We start from the raw sequence: 12,858 nt of genomic DNA, 5'->3' as shown, positions 1-12,858 counted from the left end.
GAATGATCCCTGAAAACCCTGTCAGATAGTGACATACATACATACATACATACATACATACATACATATATATATATATATATAGATATAAACATTTTCGTAAAATAATCATGATCCTATTAGACAACAACATACATACACACATATATACATATAAACATTATCATAAAAACAATCACGATCCATGATGACCTTGCCAGACATGACATGCATACATACATACAGGTATACATATATATACATCAACACAATCATGATCACAACATAGTTACTAGATACCATAAGGTCAAGGTTAAGAGATCTCCCTTTATCCATGGACAACATGCACAATCATTCCCAACATAGCCAAGGCATCTTATGCCTCAGATCCATTTACTTCACCTTTCTTGTTACCTTTCCCATGACCATACTTCCATTGTCCATTTATACCAATGGACCAAACAAATCCAATTGGATGTCATACTCTTGCCTTCAACTTCCCTTATGCATGCACAGAGCTTCATCCAGGTCTTACCTTACCTATCAAGTACCACATAGTTCTCCCTGAGCGCCATTAACTTTCCTTTTTCCCAAACAGTTCCCAAGAATCAAAACAATAAGGGCAAGATCGAGAAACAAACAAGAAGAAAACCATGGAAAACCAATAACAATAGTGTTGGGTTGTGTTATATTCTTTCCATAGCTAGCCCACGTAGTTAACCGGGAGGTTAGAGGGGGGGTGGAGCCCCCCCTTTTTTGTGTCGATTGTGTAGCAGCGGGGTCACAAGGGGTTTGATGGGTGCAGGTAACCCCCCTCTATTTTTGGACCCTATATTAAGTTGGGCGGACCTACCTATGGTTTTGTGCATGGTTTTTTCACATGGTTTTGGACGCGATGGTTTTCGGTCCATGGTTTTGGATGCGATGGTTTTTGGTCCATGGTATTGGATGCTTCGGCATGTATAAATATGTATTGTAACATTGAGAGGAACATAATGAAAAATCAAACTAGTAGTCCCAGTTTTGGGATCCAGGGGGAATCCATGTTTATATGTGTTTATGTTTTATTCTCTCGCATTGTTCATTTTCTGTGTTTTTTGAATTCGTATGCAGATAATTTTTGTACGGGGTTAAAACCTACATTTGGTATCAGAGTTGTTTTGGCTTCAAGGGGACACCTTTTTTGTTGAGGGGTTTCTCTTGGGCCTGTGGTAGACCCTGTTTAGTGGGAGATCTAAGAGATCGATTCTGGTGGTGAAAGAAGATGGCGAGCAGTGGAAATATAGAGATCGAGAAATTTAATGGTCAGAGTTTTGAGTTGTGGAAACTCAAGATGGAGGATCTGTTGGTGGATAAAGATCAGTGGATCACGGTCGATCCGGGTACTAAACCAACAAGAGTGTCTGATGAAGAATGGAAGAAGTTGGATTAGAAGGTAAAGAGCACAATACGATTGTGTGTCTCAAATTCAGTATTACTGAATGTATAAGGGGAAGCTACAGTGAAGGCTTTGTGGGACAAGTTAGGGACTTTGTACCAATCTAAGTCTCTTGTGGATAAACTGTTCCTACGGAAAAAGCTGTATAACTTGAGGATAAATGACGAAGACTCGGTGATAGAGAATCTGAATGCATTTAATACTATGGTAAGTTATTATATGTTGATATTAAAATTTCAGATGAAGATAAGTCCATCAGTTTGTTGTGTTCTCTACCAAATTCGTGGGATAATCTGGTTATTGTAATAGGTAGAAATACAACTGTCTTGCAGTTTGATGAAATAGTTTCATCCTTGCTAATGGAGGAGATGAGATAGAGAAATATGGAGAGCCAGAATGGTGATGCCTTGTCTGTATGAGGATAGTCCCAAAACAGAAACAAAAATAAGCCATCGAGTGGGAGATCTAAATCTAGAGTTAGATCTAAATCTCCAAGAAAACCTGTAAAGGTGGTGTGCTGGAAATGCGGAAAGGAAGGGCACTACAAAAGGGACTGTAAATCTGAAGCTCCTGATAAAGGAAATGGATCTGTTGATGCTCCTTCTATAGAGGCGAAAACCACCTCAGATGAAGGTGGAGATGTGTACTTGGATTCTTCAAGTACGCATGTAGATCATGTGGCATGGTTGATTAACTTAGGTGCATCCTTTCACTTCACTCCCCATAGAGAGTGGTTCTGCAAGTATGAGAAATATGATGGTGGTGATTTCTTCTTGGGGGTGACAGGAAGGCTAGAATCATTGGTCGCAGAAAAGTAAAGTTGAAGTTTCAAGGTGGAAGGGTTAGAACACTTCCAGGTGTTCTGCATATTCCTACATTAGACAAAAATATGATTTTTGTAAGCAAGCTAGATGATGAAGGTGTAAAAATAGTGTTTGAGAAGGATACTTGCAAGATGGTTTGTGGGGCATTGGTATTGATGCGGGGATTTCAAATTGGAACTCTGTACAAGCTGCAAGGTAGCACTGTTGTTGATGGGTGCAACAGTTCTGTGGTTCCTAAAAGTGGAGCAGAAAATCTGGTGGTCTCTGGAGAGAAGACCATGTTGTGGCATCAAAGGATTGGACATATTGGAGAGAAGGGCCTTCGAATACTTCATGGTAAAGGTATGGTAGAAGGTATGAGTAATAGCTCTCTGGCTTTTGATTTCTGTGAAAATTGTGTACATGGGAAGCAGAATCGGGTGAGTTTCCCCTCTGGTGGTAAGAGGACGAAACATATATTAGAACTTGTGCATAGTGATGTGTTTGGACCTCTGAAGGTTCCATCACTAGGTAAGTCTGTGTGCTATGTATCATTTATAGATGACTTCTCAAGGAATACATGGATATATTTCCTTAAGAATAAATCTAAAGTCTTTGATAGGTTTAAAGAATTTAAGGCTCTGGTGGAAAACCAGATAGAGAAGAAGATAAAGGTGTTGAGGATAGATAACGGTGGAGAGTTTTGCAGCAAGGAATTTGAAGAATTATGTAAGAAGTGTGGTATAGCATGGCAAAAGACTACTCCATACACACCTGAGCAAAATGGAGTTGCAGAGAAAATGAACAAGACGTTGATGGAAAGGGCAAGAAGTATGCTTATTGGCTTCGGGTTAGGACAGGAATTATAGGCAGAGGCAGTGGAGACAGCATGTTACCTGGTCAACAGATCACCTTCATAAGTGTTGGAGGATAAGACTCCACAAGAGGTATGGACTAGTAAGAAACCCTCTCTTTCACATTTGAAGTTATTTGGATGTGATGCATATGTACATGTTCCAAAGGAGAACATACCAATTTGGATAGTAAATCAGAAAAGTGCATCTTTATTGGGTATAAGGATGGTTTAAAGGGTTATAAGATTTGGAACCCAGTAACAAGGAAGGTTGTGTACAGTGGAGATCTGGTGTTCAAAGAGGTGAAAGATGTTATTAAACATGAAGTCCAACCAAAGGAACCTGAGAAGATAGAGTTTGAGCTTAAGGAGGAATAATTAGAGTCTACAGCATAGGAGGAATCAGAAGATGAAGAGCCACAAACTCCGGGTGTGAGAAGATCAGTTCAAGAAAGAAGGCAGCCAGAAAGGTATAGTCCATCTACTTTCTGCTCAAATTTTTCTTCATCTATTACTGTTGATGATCCCAGAATTGTGAAGGAAGCAGTAGATTCAGAGGATGGCAAACTCTGGAAAGAGGCCATGGTTGATGAAATGACATCTTTGCACAAAAATGAGGCTTCAGATCTTGTGGAGTTTTCGGTTGGAAGGAAACCCATTGGCAGCAAATGGGTGTTCAAGAAGAAGACAAATGTAGAAGGAAAGGTGGAGAAATACAATGCTCGGTTGGTAGGAAAAGGTTATTCTCAGGTGCCAGGAATTGATTTTGGTGATATTTTTTCTCCTATTGCCAAGGTAGCTTCTATTAGATTACTTTTACCTGTTGCTGCTGCTTTTGATTTTGAGGTAGAACAGATGGATGTGAAGACAACATTTCTTCGTGGGGATCTAGAAGAGGAGATCTACATGAAGCATCCTAAAGGTTTTGCGGTGAATGGTAAGAAAGAAATGGTATGCAAGTTAAAGAAGTATCTGTATGGGTTAAAACAGGCACCAAGGATGTGGTATCAAAAATTTAATAAATTTATACGGAGACTTGGCTTCACCAGAAGCAACACAGATCATTGTGTGTATTTTAAATTAATTGGTGACCGTGTTATTTATCTGGTCTTGTATGTGCATGATATGTTGCTAGTTGGAAATGACAAAGAACTTATCCAGGATTTGAAGACCCAATTGTCCTCCAAATTCGATATGAAAGATCATGGTGCAAACTATATTTTGGGCATGGAAATTAAAAGAGACCAGGAAAAGAGGAAGCTTTGGTTAAACCGGAGGAAGTATGTCAAGACAATACTCCATAGGTTAAATATGCAGGATAGGAAACCAGTGAAGGTCCCTATTCTTGTAGGTGTGAGGTTATCTGTTGAATAGTGGCCCAAGACACAAGAAGAGGAAGAGGACATGTCCCGTGTTCCATATGCAAGTGCAGTCGGTAGCCTAATGTATGCAATTGTCTATACTAGACTAGACATTGTACATGTAGTGGGAGTATTGAGCAGGTTTATGTCAAAACCAGGGAAGGAGCACTGGATAACAGTGAAGCGGGTTTTCAGGTATTTGCGTGGAACTAGTGTGGTTTGTGCTACCAAGGAAGACCATGATTGGATAGAGTGTTGGATATTCATGGCTTTATTGATGCAGACTGGGCTAGAGATCTAGATTAGAGAAGATCTACAAGTGGGTATGTGTTTAACCTATTTGGAGGTGCAGTCAGTTGGATGAGTAAGAAACAAGCTGTAGTACAGAGGCAGAATACATGGTAGCCACTTATGCAAGCAAGGAGGCAATTTGGTTGCAAATATTGTGTTCAAGTATGGGGTTAGTACAGGGAGCTATAAGGATAGACTGTGATAGCCAAAGTGCAATTTTGTTGGCAAAGAACACTGCATATCATTCAAAGACAAAGCACATTGATGTTCAGTATCACTTTGTGAGGGATATGATAGAAGAAAAAAAGGTGTTGCTGGTAAAGGTGGACACCTTGAAGAATACTGTAGATGCATTGAAAAATTTGTGAGCTCTGAGAATTTCTCTTGGTGTAGAGAAACAATGGGTGTTGCAGGGTTGAATAAATGACTAAGCTCTCTTGTGGCCCCCTATGGAAAGAAAAAAACAAGTGGGAGAATGTTGGGTTGTGTTATATTCTTTCCACAACTAGCCCGCGTAGTTAACTGGGGGATTAGAGGGGGGTTGGAGGCCCCCCTTCATTGTGCTGATTGCGTAGCGGGCGGGTCACAGGGGGTTTGAAGGGTGCAGGTAACCCCCCTCTATTTTTGAGCCCTATATTAGGTTGGGCGGACCTACCTATGGTTTTGTGTATGAATTTCGCACATGGTTTTGGACGTGATGGTTTTCGGTCCATGGTTTTTGACGCGATGGTTTTCAGTCCATGGTATTGGATGCTTCAGCATGTATAAGGAACATGATGAAAAATCAAGCTGGTAGTCCCAATTTGGGGATCCAGGGGAAAATCTCTGTGTATATGTGTTTTATGTGTTATGCTCTCGCATTATTTATTTTCTGTGTTTTTTGAATTCGTATGCAGGTAATTTCTGTACGGGGTTAAAACCTAAAAATACGACCCCGCAAACAAAGTGGAATAACCATGCACAAGACACAAAAAAGCCGCAATCAATCACACAAACTAACCAAAATACCGAAAGCACAAGACTAACAACAGACACCATGACGCAATCCCCATGGTTCCCAGTTCTTCCAAGGCAAAGCTCAACCTGAGCCTTCTTCAAAATTTCATGGCAGTCTCTTTTCCATGCAATCCCTTGCATCATACTACCATCAATGCATCGCTATCAGTGCATAAATAAACATAACAATACACTGATTACCTTACCTTTTTGTGCTAAGAATTTGTCTTGCAACTGAACACATCCACACCATCTCTCAAGGGACTCCAATTCCTTTGAAAGATCTAATTATAACTAGACACTAGTTGTTATACTTGTCAAATACATGTCCATGAATATACCACATACCCACATAATGTCAGACGAAATTAATGTTAAGAAGACTTTTGGTATGCAAATCTTTCATTCAATTGGAATTAGGGTTTTCAAACATAGCCAAATGAATTCTTTCCCAATTCCTTTCTTTGAAATTTTCGTTGCTGCAATTAAGTGTTACTATGCACTATCACATCACCCAAATATTAGTTATATAAACACATCAACTCTTACCTTGTCATGTTAATACCAATCATTTTTCCTGCACTATTTACACATGTCAAACACATGTTCCAAATATCAAGAAAATCATATCCATCAATTTGAAATCAACCATTACCAAGACTAGAAATCATGTCATCATTCATAGTAAATTCATAGTCATTAGACATAATACTACAATTGTCACCTACTACACTCAAGTCCTCTTAAAACAAGATCATTTGAACACATACTCATATCATACAATTCATCAAACATTCAACCAACTTGCAAACATACCATGTTAAATTAATCAACTAGACGACATAATCAAACATTCAAGCACAATGTAGACGACAAAAAAAGATCATACCTTAATGTATCTCAGCAGAGGCTATCTTATCTGCACAATCAATCTAGTTAGCATGATACAAATTTACAACATATCATCCCAAACATAAATAAGGTCATGATATTCATAATAGTCACTAGCTAACATGTTCACATCATAAACTCATAGACAATTATCATTCATACATAATAATCACATCTGCACAGTAAGTCTAGATTAGTATGAGATAATATCACATAATATTAACTCATACCTAAATTTAATAACCCTAACCATTTACATCGACCAATCCAACTTAGTATGATACATATAACATCAAGATATTAATGCAATGTCCCTAATCATCAAGTTACTAGCATATAACAACACAAAGTTATATATCATGCTCATCAACAACATATAACCTAATCATCAAGCCGAATATCATATAAAAACAACAATTTAACCTCTAACATACTGACCAATAACATATAACATAATCAACAAGTTATCTAACCTAAAACAACAATAGCAATGCATACCACCACACGTTATTATCATTCATGACTATCCGACACATGTGCATATGACTACGCTAATCAACTAACATCTATCATGAATGTAACCATAACATCAATGGAATTAAAGGCATACACATAACCATAACACATATAACAATCCTTAACCTACATACCTACATGCCCAACATACAAGTTGTGGGACGACATGCTCTTGCCTCGAGGTCCAATGTTGTAACTTCACTCCAATGATTTGCATCTCTTACTTCACTTGAGTCAATACATTAGAATCATAACATAGCAATAGCATCATGATGAACTAATTGCATACAATGACCTCGCAATGCATTTCAAACCTACCATACATACAGAACCATAACCATGACAATGTTATAAAATTATATATTATAGAGCAATGGAACACATAAAATATTGGAGAAACACAAACACAGAAAATGCATAAAACAAGAGATACACAAATATACATGGTTCACCCAATTTGGGTTACATCCATGGAGAAACAACCAGTCCTTCCTTTTATATTATCCATCAAAATGAAGAAATACAACCTACAACAGAGTCGCAGTAATTTCCTATTCACTCTCACACAATCTCCTCTCTCTTTCTCACTCATAATACGCATATACACAACTGCAATACTATTCCATCATATATAGAAAGGGGTTTCCTTCTAGGGAAAAAAAACCTGAATTAAACATAACTTCTATCAACAGATCATCCACCTAATGAATGACCCATATTGGCTACGAAATTACAATAATTTACAAGGAATTTTTACATATACTTTTAGCTTCAAGGTCACTGCCCCCGAACCCATGCCAGGGGATAGCTGATAAAATCATCGTTGCCCCCTTGGACCCTCTTAATGGTGATTAAATGGGTGGTGTTTCCGCCCCATTATGAAATGGGGTCCAACGCGGCGATACCTATGAATAAAGAAGATAATCAGGCTCCACACTCAATAGGAAATGCATGCATATAGACACCAACATGCATAAAAAATGCATATACAATCATACACTCATGATGACACATTCCACAAAAACACCATCAACCTTCACATGGAGACATCACTACAACCACGACAAATGCCATGAAAATGTGACAAGAACATGGACTACAACACAAGAAACACATATGCAGCTGACATAAATGATTTACCAACACATATCTCATCCAACCCAAGGGGTGAACCATGCTCTGATACCAATCCAACCAAGGTAAACATGTGACGAGAAGTTATTGTGATATGATTCAACCTCCTAAGTCATTTTAAGGCCGTGGAACCAGCTGACACACACCATACCAACCTTCAATGTTAGCAATACGACCCCTAGGAACCATCCCAACCTTCCTGCTAACTAGCCCATGGGTCTCACTGAGATTTTATACCACGTAACCCATGGAAGCTCCCATGATATGGGCATGACAACATCTAGGAGGCTCTGGACATTCTCATGACAAGGCATGCCAATGTCTAGGGACTATTTTTCTCAGTGTTGTGCTAGTGTCCCCAGGATTTGAGCCACTTTTTCAGGCCCAAAGCCCAGGTCATTGCCCAAAATTGAATGACACCTTCAAAACAAAAAGATAACAATGAAACAATGATGCAATTGAAAATACTTGAACAAGCCCTTGACTGGACCCCTACTAGCCATGGAAGGAATTTCGTCAAACATATCATGAATATGTAATCTACATGTGTAAATAATATATCTAAGCATATGGGTCTCATACTCAACTAAGAATAACTAACAAGCATTGATGCCTCAACACATTAGCTACAATTTCATCCATTAGGTCATAGATACATTGTTCATTCATTTACAAGTGAAAACATGATGAGAGCCATACATATCCATTGTCATAATACATATTCATAACCAACATAATAGGGACAAAAATACCAAGGAAACAACAACCATCTAATCCACATATAAACTAGTACAATACTCATAAAATAACAAGAATAAATAACCTCATACTAATGATGCAAAGGCCAACCAGTTGTGGGAATTCCATGAACCACCCAACCGTAGACATGGCTAAGCGAAAACACTCTTCAGCAAGTCACCCTTGTGCCATATTCCAATCATGAATGTGGGATCTCATAAAACAAATCAATCCAAAACCATCCAGGGCTTCCAGAGGCCAACCGCCTCAACCCATGAAATGGTGATTCCACCTCATGGTTGGACATCGAGAAAGCATCATTAGATTGGCCTCTACCCAAGCCTTCCACGACTCCAGAGCGTTTATTCAAACTAAGAATTCCAGAATTGGTAACTCAACCCACAACTTATTTTGGCATTCCAGAGTGTTTTTCGAGCCAGGGCTTCTAGAGCATTTGTCCAACTAGGGTTTCTAGGAACTAGTAATTTGATCCAAGCTAAGGATACATGAGAACCAAACAAAAAAACAAGGAAACAAGCCCACAACACAATGGCTATCCAAGAATTAGTAAGGCAAGAAAATCCATTGTCAATCCAGGCAATCCTCCATGCCAGTGAAAGATCATGACCAATAAACCACATGCATATGTCATGTATGCCAAAAATAGTAAGGAAAACATACATGCACCTCACTACATGCAATAAAAATTTGTTGTATTTGATGATCCTGATGTCTTGTTGCGCTTTCCTACCCTTCCCTTTCCTTATTGCTCCAAAACTCCAATCATGCCACCCCCTCCAAGAGTGCTCCAAGAAAACTCTAAGTGTCCAAGAGTGAGAGAGAGAGAGATTATAAGGGAGCTCCACCAAAGCTTGTCAAAATCCTACCAATTGATCCTCAGAAACCTTTTTATCAATGAGGCCTCTATTTTCTTCATTTTCCATTATTTTCCTTCATTTTCCTCCTCACATGAAACTTGTTACTTTTCACCTTCCCTTTCTTCTAATTTCCTTTATTTTCATAAATAAAATGCCAATAAATGCCTCATGCCTTTCCAAAGCCTTTTCCAAAATCTTTTCCAATTTTCGTTAGCCATAATAAATTGAATGAACACCCACTATGATATTTTTCCCACCATTCAACTTGGAATACATGTCCCATGACCTTGGTCTTATATTTTATATTTACATGGATATTTAAATAGAGATATTACAGAAGGGGTCAAAAAATCATGCTTTCCCTTGGGAATGTTAGGAAAGTATAATCAAACCTCCTTCACCTCCCATTCACTTCATTTAACCAACTCCCTTCTCTAGATTCTAGCCCTACCCATGAAAAAATCAAGAAAGACTCTGCCTTCACCTTTTTATTTTTCCACAAGATTTCACCACCATCAGAGCTCCTATTCCTATCCCTAGGATCACCATGATTTATCCAAGTCACTAAATATAGTCTATGAAGAAATATGAGGTCTTGGGAGGGACTGTGTGACTGCTACAAGAAGGCAACCAATCCTGTAGCAGCCTGCACATATCCAACAAAACCATAGGAAGAGGACTTCTGCATCACCAAAATGAATATTTTTCCACCTGAAGCATCAAGAGGCCATCCTTGTAATTTAAATAAGTCACACCATCCCTAAGAGGTAGCCACAAGGTCACCAATCCACTCTAGAAGCAATAGATCTAACACTGGAAAAACCTGTATGAAAGAGAGACTTCATTAGTCAAATACATCAACATATTGTTTTTTTCATGTGAAGACTTGTACGCAAGAAAGAGTATGGAAGATAACACCTTTAGAGACTATTTGATTGACCATTGGTTTAGTAGCAACATGCATGCATCTAAAAAAACTCAAAACCACAGGTAGGCTCAAGTATGACACCCATCACCTCTTCCCCTATGCACACAGTGGTTTAAAAATGTTTTTAATGGGCAAGGATAGAGTTTTTATGGGTTCAACGAGGATAGTAAACTTTGCCACATTTTATTAGTAAATTGAAGTCTACTAAACCACCCATGCAACATGGAAAATTAGAAGTGAGGAAGGTGATAATTACAAGAAGTGGGGATAACAAATAAAAAAGGAAATATATGTAGAGGCTAGGTCATCAAGCATACCGAGCTCACTACCACAAAAAGAGAGAAAAGGACAAGGCTCAATTTTAGTTTTACCGATTCTCATTCCCAAAACAGTTAGAGAGGCTCATTAAGGCATCGAAGGTCAAGTTAGATGCTACTAGGGGATGCCTAGGGTGCTACATAACAACTATAGAGTTTGTTTATAGGTGCTACACGATTGGGTACTACTCCTATAGGAACACCGTAACTGTTAGAGGATCGCACAGGAGGTGCTACAAGATTCGACTGAGAGGTGAAAAAGGGTCAAAACCACTAAGAACATTCCTCCAAATGCACATAAACATAAATAAATCATCCCAAGAGGGGTAAGTTTCATCCTCTCTCCTCATTTTCCATAAAATTGTTGAAGTGAATTCTGCCTACTATAGGCATCTTGTAACAAACCCCTGTATATTTAAATTCCTTTGAAAAATTATTTTCTTACATCGAAAAGGAAAAGTAAGAGGAGAGGTAATGTTTCCTTGAAGGAGGGGATATGATGTTTATCCCTCTCTAACTAAAATGCCTCAACCTCCCTACTCTACATTGACACCCTAGATGCTTAGGGAAAATCCTTCAAAATTTCCCTTTGGGAAAATTTAAGAAAGAAGCAGTAGAAGCCATGGGGGGAGGTTTAAATTAAAAAGATCCCATAGACACTAATAGAATCCTCCAACATCCTCCTATTAGAGACATTTTATTAAGACACTAGTGGATGGGCTCTTTGAACAATTGAAGGAGTATAGTGATGATGTAACACATGAATTTTCCATGGCCCTCCATTCTCAGGGAGAAGGAAATGCTACCACTGTTGTTAGGGGACTTTCCATTCACCTGAACATAGATCTCATCAGTAAAGTGACCACCATACCCTTAGGAATCGATGAAGAAAATAGGATAATACAATAGCCATCACATCCAAGAAAAACTTCTTTCTCCCTAAAGGGAAGCTTGTTGAAGATAAAAATGGAGTGAGAAGAGAGAGCCTCCCCTGCCCTTGGGATGAAGTAGCCTATAATTCTTATGTACATATCTTATGAACGGAGGTTGAGTGTTGTATATGCCTATGAATTTATGTTACTTTATGAGCTAATGCTCCAAATATAATTTCCCATAGTAAGCAGGCTTAGTGTTCTAGATATCCTCCTTTAGTCTATAATCAAAATGAGGTAGAGATTCAGGGAAGGAAAGAACCAGTACATTGGTCATCATGGACACATAATAATCATTGTGGTGGATTCCTTAATCCCTCTCATAAGCCATGTGTTATGGGTTGACTTTGTGGACATGGATATGGAGGCCTTCATTGAGACACAAGCCCTTTCCACAACACAACAAGAAGAAAAACCAAAATCTAATGTCACAAGAAGGCAGGAGGAAGAAGAGGAGGAAGAAGAGGAGGAAGAAGTGGAAGAAGAAGAGGAAAAGGGAGGAGAAAATATAGAGGATGAAGAAAGGAAGGAAGAAGGAGGAAAACAAAAAGCAGAAGAAGAGACTCCTTGGGAGCCCTCTAAATATCAGAAAATAGGAAAATAAAGGGTGAAAATAAGCCTCTCACTAGAAAACACAGAACAAGAGGTGTCTTCCACCTTGGCCAAAATTAGAACACCTATAAATCCTAAGAAGAGGAAAACTAATAAGTTTCCCTTATAGTTTAAGAGGAGAAATAGCACTAGGATCAAGTAAGGGAAGCCTCAACCTCCTTCAACAGTCCCAATCAAAATTGATGAATAAC

Source organism: Pinus tabuliformis, chromosome 4_2 (assembly GCF_031772625.1).
Source record: "Pinus tabuliformis cultivar Carrire ecotype Pingquan chromosome 4_2, CPIR1, whole genome shotgun sequence".
In the NCBI taxonomy this organism is placed as follows: Eukaryota; Viridiplantae; Streptophyta; class Pinopsida; order Pinales; family Pinaceae; genus Pinus; species Pinus tabuliformis.
The sequence above is the reverse complement of the archived record's forward strand: the minus strand, read 5'-3'. Positions refer to the sequence as shown.